Source organism: Canis aureus, chromosome 10 (genome assembly GCF_053574225.1).
Source record: "Canis aureus isolate CA01 chromosome 10, VMU_Caureus_v.1.0, whole genome shotgun sequence".
Lineage (NCBI taxonomy): Eukaryota > Metazoa > Chordata > Mammalia > Carnivora > Canidae > Canis > Canis aureus.
The window spans coordinates 37,838,770-37,852,545 of record NC_135620.1 but is presented as its reverse complement, the minus strand read 5'-3'; the positions used below and the strand labels follow the sequence as shown (position 1 = coordinate 37,852,545).

The window sequence follows — 13,776 nt, the reverse complement described above, 5'->3', positions numbered from 1 at the left end:
AGAGAAGAGCTCTTAACTTCAAATTTAGCAATGAACATTTACTCCACGATGCTTACAGTTTTGCTCTTCTCACCGGGACCCCAAGACATGTGTACACACACACGCACATACACACCAGTACCAAAGTTACAAGTTCACTACAAAGGATAGCTTCAAAAGGAATTGGGTTTCAACAACTCTGTCTTATCCTTAAAAAGAACCGTAACTGACCACTAACCAAATTAGTTCCTTCAGAAAAACAAGTCACAATCTGAGAGCTTATTAGAAGTTTAAAAATTAGATGAAGGCTCAAATGGTATTGCTCTTTAAAATGCGGAGTTTCATTTTCCTCATATAGCAGTTGTAAAATGTCCACCCAGTTGTAGGGGAAATAGAGCAGAACGTAGCCTTAAAAAAAATGGCTCCTGTCTTTTCTGCACATTCATAGTGGGATCAAAAAACATGAGAAACTCTGGAGAATGTGGCCAAATAACTCATGCACTGGAAGATTAACTCCATGTCTAATCAAGCCACTAATTTGTTCTGAGGAATCTATCTGCACCTCATTTTGCCATTTGTAAACCAGAGCTCCTCATCATTGTGAACGAAAATTAAATTACCCCAAGTACCTGGAGTCATAGGAAAAAGTAGACAGGGTTAAGTAAAGACAACATCTGACATTGAAGACTTGGCAACCGAAAACCTGCAAGTCTGGGAAGTAACATACCCCAAGGGGCAGGCATTGGGAAAACAGGAAAATTAAGGAATCTTCATTATGCAAAAGCAGAAGAATGAAAAGATTGTGTACACTGGATGTTGAGATAAGTCACCAACATCCCTCTGATGGGCAGAATGATCATTGTGAAGGAAACGGAATTTCGGAAAATCTTTGACAAGTAAAAAGAGGAAGCTAGAAAAACTGAGTTATAAAAAGGCATTTCCAGAAAAGCACTAGAAAGAGAGAAAGCAGAAATGCCCTTTTCTTGAGGGAAAGAGTAGAAGGAAAATAGTTATGAAGTTCTTAAAGACCTGAAAGTTGATAGTAGGAGACTTGCTCTCCCTCTAGGTCTAAAGGAGGAAGGACTGGGGAGTAAGGTGGTTTTGTGGTGGACACCATGTCAAAAAGAACATGTTTCCAAGACCTGTAAAAAGTTTGAAAGATGAAACACTACAGAAATTAGTGTTTTCTAATTTCTAAAGAAATTAGAAAAACTTCATTGAACTAAAACTTCAAATCAAGGGTAGAGCCATGGGCTCATCTTTATTCGGCAATTTCTAGTAAGTTTTCACAAAGAGCCAAAAATGTCTTAGAAACACACACACACACACACACACACACACACACACACACCCCTCAGAAGAAAAACGCTGCAGGTCAGACTGCAGTAAACATCTGACTAATTTATTTCCTTTGGTGCTCCAGACCTGGGATGACATTAGAAACTGGAGACTTCCCTCAGGTAGACTTCCCCATGTTGCATTAAAGGGTCTAGTTGAAAGAGGAGTCCCAAGGCAGAGTGTGGCTAGCTAGAATTTACAACCATCCTCCTTCACCTTAAACCAAAGACCCTGAGGTTAGAGAGGAGCAGAAATTTTGAGATACCTACAGAGATTCACCTCTGAATCCGCTTGGTTGGATGTACTAGGGCCAGAAGAACAGATCTAGGCTAGAGAAAGGGAAAGACAGGAGCTCACCTTAGATTGGAACCATTAGAAGCTCACATCATGCCATTTAAAAAACAATTCCAAACCAGGCCAGTTCTCCAAACAAGCCAAGTAAATACCACCCAAGAGACAGCAGGGCCTGCCAAGTAGTGACCAAACATTATAAGCAAAATTAGCCAATTAATGGGCTCTCCTGTCTCGTGGCTGGATTGCTGTGCTTGCTGCTGCAGCACCAGCCTGGCCTTGGGTCTGCAGACCTGCCCCCTGCAGACCCTGGGCAGGCCCTCCACCAGGTGAGCAGCAGAAGGGTGGTGGGGAGAGAGGGCTCGCCAGATGGCTGAGCCGCGAGGAGCTGTGCTAAGCTTTTTCTCTGCGAGTTACTCTCACCACACGCACTCCCGAACCTTCCGGAAGTGATGCCTGATCTGTAGATAAGTTGCCAGGTGTTACCTGAATGGGTGATTTCAACATGATGTCTCTCTTTCTTCCCCCACGTAGAAGCTAGTTTTTGAAAAATTTTCCAACAATGAACTGAAACCCCAACGAATGCTTTGGGTTACTATGGCAACATTTACTTTTGAGGAATTGCAAGTGTTTGAGGGAATCTTCTTTTCTTCATCTTTACAACACAGCTGACAAACAACCGTCAGGCAAATGAACATTGTCCCCGTCTTACCGATGAGGGGAAACCAGGTGGAGAAGTGTTAAATAACTAGCCTGCGCATGTCCAGAAAGCTAATAATGGACTCCTGATGTCAATTACAAACCGGATGGCGTATTCCAATTGTGCTCTTTGGGCTCTTTTAAAGAATGCTTTTAAAAGGAAAGAGGCAAACACACTTTACCCCTAAATTAAGATAAGTAGAGCTGTTTGTTTTGTATGCAGCAGACAAAATGAAAATCCTGCCTTTTGTGACAACTGTAATGTGACTGATGTGGACCGAATCAGTGCTGCTCCCAAATAGAAAGGCATTATCATCATAACATCATTTGTAAAATTAATCAAAATAGTCCAATTAAATTCAAGAAATACGCGTCACATGTTCATCTTTTCCCAGATGCTGAGCTAGGCTTTGTAGAGATTGAATTTTACCCTTAAAGGGAGGGATCATTCTCACATTTTATACACGAGGAAGTCAAGAAGGTAAAGGTTTGTGAAGGAGTAATTGGAGGAACAGCTTCTTGCTCCATCTCCCACTTCTCACCCAGAACTCGGGAGGAGGAGAAGACCTCATTCAAGAACCTACTTTGGGGGCGCCTAGGCGGTGCAGAGGGTACACATCCCCGTCTTGGTTTTGGCTCAGGTCATGATCTCAGGATCACGTGAGATGGTGCCCCGCATCAGGCTCCGTGCTCAGCTTAAGACTCTCTCCCCTCCTGTCCCTCTCCCTCCAAAAGAAATAAATCTTTAAAAACAAAAACCAAACAACAAACCTAGTTTGGTCATGACCAGATTTTCCTAGGAGGCTCTGTGAAGAGAAAGGGACAATTTCACATGAAGACAATCAAGAGTTGAGAGAGGAGATGAGGAGTTCGTGCATGGCAGCCTCTGGCAGAGTGAACAGCAATGGGGGGCAGCAAGGAGAGCAGAGGCTGGGAAGAGGACAGCACCGCTGCTCACTCAACTCTTCCCCCACCACCATCAGCACCAAAAACACCACCATGACTCTGCAGAAACATTTAAGGGAGGAGGAGAAAACGAGCCCAGTTTCCCCCAGTGCAGCAGCATGGTTCACTTCATCCCTCAAGCTACGTAGAGACCACCCCCCTCCGGCCGCACCCCTGCCCCAACCCCAGTCAGTGGGGAAGGCATGGAATCTCACCTTTGAAAACTCTGGAGCAAACAGCGCCTCCATGACTCCTAAGGACACATGGCACATGAATGGTAGAACCTGTACGACAACCCAGAAAGGGCAGGTTCCATCTGCCATGGAAATATGGAAGCTAAACACCTAACTCAATTCAGCCGAATGAGCCACTCAACTAAATGTGAACTTTGCTGAGGTTTTTAAAAGCCAGACAAACAAGGAGCCAGAAGGTTCTCATCCAAGTCTCATGCATTGTTTCCTTTGAAAGAGTCCTTCCCTTAAACACAGGCCTCTTTCCTGACTAAATATGTCATTTCAGCCCTGCTCATTCTGCTTGTTACCACGATGGTGCTAATTCGAGCATGGCTCACTTCAAAGTTGACACTGATCCTCCTCATAAGCAATTGTTTTTCAGCCAGACCCATCAGTGGCTCCCGTCAGCCCCTTTCAAGCATGGCGCCAGCTTTTCAAAATGTTGACAAGAGTTCCCCTCTGTTGCCTAGGACAAGCCATGGTTGTCCTTTTCAGAGCATGTAATTGTCTCCTGCGGAGAGCAGACCCCCTACTCCATAGGCCCAGCCACCTGTCTTTCCCATCGCAGCAACTGGTAGCTCAGACTTGGGCAAATGCTAGGGGAAGTAGGAACTGTTTTAGAGTGGGGAGCCAGAACACAGTTATAAACCAGAATAAAAACAGGACTAATTGGTAGAATCCACTGGAATCTTTAAACTGCTGCCCCAGAGTATAGGACCATAGAACCAGAAGGATTTCCTATTCTATTTCTAGGGGGCGCCAACTTGTGCTACCCCAATGGCAATCCTATCCTTTTTTAAAGTAATGATTCTCCAGCTTTAATTTTCTTCGGGGGAACAAGATGCAAATTTCTGGGCCTTATCCTCAGATGAGTAAGTCTGGGGAAAAGCACAGGGAACTGCATGTTTAACAAGCTCCCCGGTGATTCCGATGCAGGTGGTCTTGAACTACACTGTGAAATACAGCTCTAGAGTCTTAAGCAAACAAAAGTCCTCTACCTTCCTCAGAACTCATCTGGGGATTTCAAAAGCTTCAGAAAATTTTTCCTTGTATCTTTTCCCTTGGGTTTGGGGACTTACAATGACAGTCCTTGAAAATAAAATAAATGCATTTCTCTGAGTCACAGGACAATGAAAGCCAGATGTGTGAGCCCCTCCTCGCATCCCTACCTCTTCCCATTCCTATTTCCTCACTGGTACATCTTCTGATGATCTCCTCGTGCAAGGGCTGGAGAACTTGCAACCATCAGGATGCAGGAAAGAATGTTTGTAGCTTCAGTTCCCCACCTGGGAGAGAGGGAATCTGGAATTGAGTTCTGCACCACCCAGACCCAATCCCCAGGAACAGCTTGTGGTTGGCTTGGTCACTGAGCTATAACATGCCTCTCTGCTACCTCAGGCTTTGTGGACTCAGTATCAAATCTTCAGCATCTGCCTTGGGCCCCCCATTTCTCCTCCTCCACATCGTCTCCCTCATGCTCCCCAACTCCCCTGGCTGGATAGCCCTGACTCAGACAACCCACTCATTATTTCTCAGCACCCCGCAGGACAAGTCTCTAATGCCATTTTCCAGGTGTTTTCAGCCGTCTGCCTTCTACCTACCCACCTGCCCTGTAGATTGTACTTTCCCTTGTAGAGGGGTTGTGAAATTAGTTCTGGCCAATGTAAGCAGAATTTATATGAGTTGATTCTGGGATAGAGTTTTAATTCCCGTGCAAGATACCCCAGGTTCCTCTTTGCTCTCAGGCAGGGTCATGACAGGTAACATTTGAGATGGTGACTGCTCCATCAACCTGGATCCCTGAGTGACCATGAGGAGTTGAGCCTCTTACTAATGTGCAATGCACATATAGTATGAGCAAGAAACAGACCTCCCTGGTTTGAAACCCCCGAACTAGGGGGGCTAGTTATTTGTCTCCACAGCATCACTTAGTTGGTCCTGGCTATGGAAGGTCGTTGTGCTGTTTGCAGCTCCTGCTAACCCCTTCTCAGGGAGTTGAGTCCTTTCCTTTTATCCCTGGCTATCAGCAGAGGCACTTCCATGAATCGATAGATAGATGATTTAACCAGAATGAGAGTTCGTGCCTTGGGGTCATGATTCTCCCCACTTTGCACTGGCCCTGTTGCCTAATTCAGTATCACTTGCACTTTTATATTCTTGGGATTACTAACTTTCCAACTAGGTGAATTGCCCCTAGCTTGAACCTAAGACCCTGGTAGGGTGGTTCTTCCAGGACACATTTCTTTCTCTCCTTCCTGCTCAGTGTTGCTGCCTTATCTGATCAAAGCTTTCTCCAAGCCTAGTCTCAGAATGACAAGGGTGGTGGAAATCTTCGTGATTTCTAGAGACGTCTTCATCACTAAAACTTTTTGCCTAGAGTTGGGAAATTATTACAAGTAGATCCAACCATGCTGCCTCTATTTTTCATAATGATGATAATATAACTGCCAGAAATAATTCATTTCCAGCAGTTGCCTTGTCTACCTTGTGTTCCTATTCTTAAGGACAGTTGGCAAGTGAACCTCCTCTGCTGCAGGCTTTGGCAGCTCACGTGACTATCTGGTTTTGCAATGATGACAAATGAAATTACTGCAGGTCCTGGAGCCTTCATCCCTGGAAACCATCAACTGGATGACAGCTCCTTCTATTTGGCTTGTAACAAGCTCTTCCAGGCAACTAATCACTAGACAGGGTCTTCCATCCAGAATGCAGAGTTTCTTAATCTTATTTTGAAGAATTAATTGTGCGACCTCAGTACTGGGATTATTTTTCATCAAGGATTCCAAAATTGCAATTCAGTGTAAAAGAATAATTATAATCCCACAACGATCAGATCCCCGTATCAGGCACAATGATATGAAAAAGGAAAAAATCTAAAGAAGTGACGCACTTAAAAGCAAAATGAAATTTCAGAACATAAATGAACATAAACAAATAATTCCCCATGTAAATTTTTTGCCACAATTACAAGAAGTAAAACAGATTTAGTTAAGCAATAATGGGAAGGGGTTTTGCTGGAGAGAGAAAACCATTTTTATTCCTTTTTCTAGGACTTTTCTCTTGCCCCTGCACCTGGTGAGGACTTTGCACTAAGAGGATGTTCAATTAACACTTAATGAATTTGAAATGACCTCATGCCTAAATGCTTTATGCTTAGTATGTGTCATGTGTGATGTGTGTGTGCGTGTATAGGGGGATGTGCATGTGTGTACTTGGAAAAAATACAGATGAAGAGAGATATCAAGATATGTGAACACTAAATATAAGGCATTCATTCATTTCTTCTGTAAATATGTATTGAATACCTACCATGTACTTGGCAGTAGCCTAGGAATGCATACAAATTTACGAGCCTCTTCCTATCTATATTTGGATAAAGGAAACAGGAAATAATAAAAAATATTAATGTTATAAAGAAAAGTAAGGTGAGAGAATGGAAAATGATGGTTGAGGTGTTACGGGGTGATTAAGAAAACCTCTTTGAGCAGAAATATGAATCAATCAGGAACTAGATCTGTAGCTATTGGTGCAGAAAACATCCTAGGAAGATAAGACAACAAGTGCAAAGGCCCTGAGGCAGAATTTGTTTTGTGTATTCAGGAAACAAATATGCCCGTGTGGCTAGAACAGAGTGAAAGGGGATGGTAGGAGGTGAAGCATGGAAGTAGTCAAAGGGACAGATTTTGTAGGGCCTTTTATGTCATGATGAGGACTTTGAATTTTGTTCTGAGGGTGAAGGGAAGGCATTGGAAGATTTTGAGCAAGATAATGACATGATCTGGTTTAAGTTTTGAAATTATTTTTTGCTGCTGCAGTATAAAAAATTGGCTATGGGTTACCAGGGCCAGTTACACCTGGTTATCTTGACTTCCATTCTTCATGATTAAGATAACAATTGGACTTCCACTGCAAGGCAGGATGATCACTAGAGTCCTATATGTTTGATTTTTCAAATGGATTCCTGCCTTTGTGTGACCACTCTTTCTCTCAGAATCTCACTATGGGAATACTGCAATAAAATGAAAGAACCAGGACACCAAAAAATCACTCCATATGGTTTTCAGAACACAATATGGGCACTTCTTGGGCTTCCAAGAGAAAAGGGTAGGATAAAAGTAGAATTTATACCATCTTTCTAGCCTATCCAGCTTCAACCCCATATCTAATAATTCTCAGCTCTGAGAAATGATGACGCAGAATAATCCCCACATTTACAGCATCTCCAGCTTTGACAATCACCCAAGAGTGAGCCCTCTCTAATATTCTGGCTCCCTACCAGTTTGAGTTGGTGTCAAGACATTCTCAAAGGAAGGATAAAATATTTTAGCAGCTCTCCAAGTTATAGTTACCTTCTGCTGCTAAGAACCTCACAAGAGGGCAGCCCCAGTGGCGCAACGGTTTAGCGCCGCCTGCAGCCAAGGGCATAATCCTGGAAACCCAGGATAGAGTCCCGTGTCGGGCTCCTTGCGTGGAGCCCGTTTCTCCCTCTGCCTGTGTCTCTGCCCGTCTCTCTCTCTCTGAATGAATAAATAAATAAATCTTAAAAAAAAAAAAGAACCTCACAAGATATTTTGGCTAATACGGACATGCCTTTCTAGTCTTTTCCACAATACAGAAGACCTCCATATCCTTTGTTTTAAAGCAGGAACTGCAGTCAGAAACAAAGACAGAAAAGGTAGTAGCCCATGAAAGAAGATGCATTCATGGGACTGGCAGTGGCCTCTGAAAGATTATCATGATCCTCCAGGAAAAAGAAAGCCTTCTCGTGAGTCTAAAATTTGCAACTGGCACCACTTTCCCAAATTCAGACTTTAGGACTCATTTCATTTGAGTGATAATTTTCAAGAATCTACCTTCTCTGGCCCTGGTTTTCTCCTCTGTTAGAAGAAAAGGGAATTGGACTGTATGACTCATATGTGATGCATTTGGATGCAAAATTCTGATTCTTAGAATCACACATAAAGACAATCCAAATATACCACAAAACAGTGACCTAGTCCCATAACATGAAGATTCAAGCATGAACTGCAAGACCTACTCTGAGTAATTTTTGCTTACTCTTGCATATTGCAAGATATAATAGATATTGTTCTATGTTCATCGAGAAAATGAAGGTGGAAAGATAGAAGGAAGGAAGAGACCTAGGAAATATGCAATTGATACCCATGAAATAGGGAATAGCCTTCTTCTCCCAATACCAGTGGAAATTATGAGTCTCCTGCTATCCTCTAGTGTAGCCCATGTGTTGTGGGGTTGGAAAATTTGGTGGCCCTGGCCCATGTGTCAAATCTGGCTCACCCCATTTATTTTAGAAAACAGTTGTTTTGAAAGACACATTCCTTTTCTATTTTCTACTGAAATAAGTAGAAAGAATGCATGCAACTAAGTTTGGCAGTGGGTCTTCACCCAGCAAAACACTCTTTCATGTTGTAACCAACTCAAAGCAATAAGAGACAGCTGGCCACCACGAGGAGCCCTTCAACTCTTCTTTGATTGTCTTGCTGTTAACTGGTGTTCCCTGGAGAGTGATCAGAGGGGTCCTCTTGAGGACATCATTATTGGGATAAAATCCTATTAGTAAGTTCTCTAGTAAAGAAAATAGATGACCCAGGTTTTTATGCAGAGCACAAGACCAATCCATTGACTTAAACAGCCCTAAATAGCAACGTTGAGAGGCCTGCACCACACCATCTCTGATTACATGTCTCTGCCTGTAATGAAGTTCTGTCTCCCGTTGTAATCTGACCATCTTGGCTCAAGTTGAGAGACACCTGTGGTATTTGAATCTCATGGAGCCAGTGGCTCCTAAAACTCTGAAACCTGAGAAGCAACATCTGTCTGCCTTCCTCCTCTTCCAGCAACAAGTCTGTAGCACTACCAGGGAGTAAATGCTGAATAAGGCTGGTGGCTGGTGCTGAGCATGAGAGACCCAGCAAACCAGTAAATACTGAGCCTTCAGCATGTGGGGCTTTCTGTCCAAGCTGGCTGGCTTCTCTCTTTCCTTTCCCTCACACAGTGGAAAGGAAATTTATTAGGCAAATCCTTCCACAGCAGAAATAGTGTAAGAGTCTTAACAATTGGTATGCACTTGACTTTTTGGTCAGGATCATGATTTGTAGTGGCCAGAACCATTTGTCTTATGGTTATGTACAGTCTGAGGGACATCAGCTAAAAGGAATTAGTGTGTTGATTTTGCTGACCCTTCTTGTCAACACAGAAGTAGAGGAAAGAGGCCTAGAAATCAATGGGAGAAGGAGCCCAGTGAGGGGGTCACTAGCAAACAGAGCCTACAGCTGATGCCATCTTTCTTGCCTAGTTTTCTTGGGTTCTTCACCTTTCTTTAGGGGTCCTGAAGCTGGAAAATTTTTTACTTTCCAATTCAAAATCATCATCTCTGAAAGGCTCTTCGTGGGAATCTAAATTTCTCTTCTTTTTCACTTTTACCTTTATGACTTAGGAGGATGCCTGTGTTTCCAAACGCAGGCAGGATAGTAATGGGGTCTTGACCCCTGATAGTGAAAGTAGGAGGTGGATATCCTGGTCCTCTTGAAATTACTGGGCACCCCAGCTTCCACTTTCTGGGAACACTCAGACGACCACCATGACTGGTTCGCGTAAGTCCCGAATCCAATTGGATACCTTTTTGGAATTCATAAGTGAGCTTCTGGGAAAGGTGTCAGAGAGGCAATGATGTGAGAAGGAAAGTGGTTTTTGAGTGCAATATAGAAGAATAGGGAAACCATAAGTGTGCCGGGCATTGCCCCTAATACTGAGTGCACCCATTAATGCCAGTCAGATGTTGGTGTCCCTGATGGGAAGGGTTGAACACTGCTGACCCAGAGGGCAAAGCATCATCAACCAGACTGGTTCACTAGCATGTCTGGCTCATTATAGATATTCCCCAAATATTTGAAAGATGGAATGCGCAAGAGATTTACTGATCATTATTTAACATGCTACGCCTCCCAAGCATATATATTTAAATAGAGTCTCCAGGGGAGTCTGGGTGGCTCAATCAGTTAGGCATCTGACTCTTGATTTGGGCTCAGGTCACGATATTGGCATTATGGGGTTGAGCTCAGTTTTGGGCTCTGTGCTCGGTGTGAAGTCTGCTTGGGATTCTCTCTCTCCCTGCTCCTCCCCTGGTGATCACCCTCTCTCCCTCTCTCTCTTTCTCTTTCTCAATTAATTAACTAATTAAATCTTTAAATAGAGTCTCTGGGAGTGAAACCAGCAGGGCAGTGCAGTGCCATGGCTCAGGGAGATCTTCAGAGTCAAGCAGTCCGGAATCAGAGTCCTGGCTCTGTCACCTACTAGCAGTATTATTTTTGGCAACATGTTAACCTTCTTCAGTTTCCATTTTCTGACCTGTAAATAGGGATTACACTTGATGCCTACTTCACAGGGTTGTTGTGAGGATCAAAGGAAGTAAAGTATAGGTGATAGTTCATTTTATGTGTCAACTTGGCTAGGCTAAAATGCCCAGATGTTGCCATAAAAGGATTTGTTGGATGTGACTGACATTTAAAACAGTAGCTAAAGAGTAAAGGAGATTACCCTCCACAATGTAAATGGGCCTCATCCAATCAGTTGAAGGCCTTCGGAGAAAAGACCAAGGCTCCTCAAAGAGGGAGGAACTGTGCCTCTAGACTGTCTTTGGACTCAAAGCTGCAACATCAACTCTTCCTTGGGTCTCTGGCCTACCAACCTGTCCTGCAGATTCCTGACTTGCCGGACTCCACAGCTGCTTGAGCCCATTCCTTAAACTAAGTCTGTCTGTCTGTCTGTCTGTCTGTCTGTCTCTCTCAATGAATTGATGGATCTTGTATGGGTTCTGTTTCTCTGACTAATACAGCGTGGAAAGGACTGAACACCACTCTTGGTACACTATCTGCTTGATAAAAGTTTTCTATTATCACTAATTCCAAAATGATAAAGTTTTACACAGCAGACAGAGTTCCAGGTGCCTGTGGGAAGGTTGCTGGGGGCTGGATAACAGGGAGAACTGAAGACCTACACATCACCCGTGCAGCATACAATTTAGGTAGTGGCAGCTCTGAGAGCAGTGTCCACCTGACACCTGTTATTTTGGGGGACAGAGGCTAGGGCCTCCCCCTCCTGGGCCCATCTGGGCCTCTCTCCCCCACCATCCTTCTAGCTCCTCAGCCCTCACCCAGGAGATGATTTGCATCTCAGGCTCCTTGGCAGCTGTGCCTGCGGATGTTGGCTTCTTGCTCCTCGGCCCTGCAGCCCGGCCTACAGATGTTTTCTCCTGGCCTTTCTTCTTCTAGACCTTGTTTCCTCTTCTGACCCAAACTCCCCGGGAGGCTTTCTGGTTAGCTATGTTTTTTCTCCAGAGCCTCTTTGACTCTGTTATCATCACTAAGTCATCTGAATCATCAGCTCAGTATGGAGCCACTGACATGGGTAAGAGACCCCCAGCTCACCCCTCTCCCTGCTCTTTCCCTGGGATGCCTATTACAGGTGGCAGGTATGAGAGAAGGGGATCCTGCAGCACTGAAATGCCTGTTGTTCTCCATCCCCAGGCCCAGAAAAGCCACATTTTCTTCCCTGCCTACCCTCCCTCCACCCTGCCTGCCTTAGGCTCTCCCTGCCTTTCTGAGAGGAGCCCTGCCCTGTAACTCGCCCCTGGGCCTGGACATTCTAGATCTTGAACCTGTGTCTCCCTCACTTTCCACTTGCAGCTCTAAGGAGAGACCTGTCTGGGGGACTAGAAGCCACTCTGTGGGGCCCCCTCGATGCCTCATTTCCAGGAACTGGCAGAAACAAGGTCCAAGCTTCAGATACTTGATAATTCTGCTGACGTCTCAAGAGAGCCTGTGGCCTGCAGTGACTGTGGCTCCTGAACCACTGGCCAAGTGTGTCATGGCTGTGGGCACCTTTCAAAGGCCACTTCCAGAGAACCGTATTTTGCTGGACTTGAGCAGACTCGCTAGGCCATATGCTGCTTTGAGAGAGCCAGCAGCTAATGCCCAGAGAAGAAGAGTCCTAATTAAGGCCACACAGTTAACCGGACGCCAAACTGGAGCTCAAATGTAAGTCTTCTGATTTTAGCCTAGTGCTTTCTACAGATTACCTGGAATAGGCCATGGAGGTGGTATTCACCTTGGCAATGACCCTGGATACTGTACCTGAGGGTTGTTGCTAGGTTGATTTACACTTTGTTCATTCAGAAAGTAGGAGACAGGATTTGTTGATAGCTTGTGGAATTTATAGATTGAGAGGAGGAGAAAAAAGAGGGAAGATCAGAATAGCCCAACATAGATCTCTGGCTTCGTCGGTTTGTTGATTCCTTCACTGATTCACCCATGCTGTCATCCCTTGGTTCCACCATGGATCTATGGGGTCGCCATGTCTAGCTCTCACCAAATAGTGTCACAGGTTCTACCTTAGAGAATTCCTGGCCACACCCCAGGCATGAGATGTTTGAGCTCTGGGTATAACGATGGCCTTCACACAGAGAGACACAGACAGAGGTACACACACACACACACACACACAACTTTGACCAAAATGAAACCCACACCATGAAAAAGAGAATGTTGGGGTGGACAGGTGAGCAGTTCCTCCTTCTTCCCACAGACCTAGAAGTCACAGACTGCCCTCTGTCTGCTTCTCAGTGGAAATCCAGTGGCTGCTGCGGCCATGGTTACAGTAGCTGTGGTTTTAGGGTCCTGGCTAGACTCTGTGGGTGGGCACCAGCCCTCTATGCTTCCTCCCTTCTCAGGCCTATTCCTCGGGGCCCAATCGTAGGACCTCTTCCCCCTCCCTGGCCATCTTCCCTCGCCCCCACAGCTGTTAGAGCTCAGCCTGCCAAGTCTCCCAGAGTCATATGGAACTCACCACCCAGTGTAGGTGGGAAGGACATGGAGGTACAGTCAGCTGGGTGGGAAGGCCGCTCCCAGGAGGCAACGCTCTGAGGTCCAAGCCAACCCCACCCCTGACTGATATTTTCAACAATTCCATGAGAGGCCCTGGAAAGGACATTTGGCCCAAAGGCTACCCCTGTACACAGCTTAGCCCCTCAGAAACATGGCAGGGGTTCCTCCGAGAATCCCAGAGGCCAGTACACAGGCCGAGGGGAAGGAGAGGCAAGAAGGCAGCTTCTCTCCAAGGAGAAGCCCTATGGACCCTAAATATCTGGCACTGCTGGCCATCAGCCTCTGCGTGGTCCATCAAAATAGAGGAAAAAAAGGACCAAAAAAAGTATGAGGAGGCTGCAGTTTTTCCTATAAAGAGCCTAGGCCTTGCTGTTAGACAGCTTCTAACA

At 45.0% G+C, this 13,776-nt stretch overlaps 1 long non-coding RNA gene across 1 annotated transcript in view; it reads left to right on the top strand.

Moving 5' to 3' along the window:
* The window catches only part of LOC144322237 (uncharacterized), a 36,220-nt gene that overhangs the window by 15,215 nt on the left and 7,229 nt on the right, over nucleotides 1-13,776 (top strand). The window contains exon 2 of the long non-coding RNA XR_013387823.1: nucleotides 12,191-12,541. This is a non-coding gene — a long non-coding RNA (uncharacterized LOC144322237). The remainder of the gene's footprint in view (nucleotides 1-12,190; nucleotides 12,542-13,776) is intronic.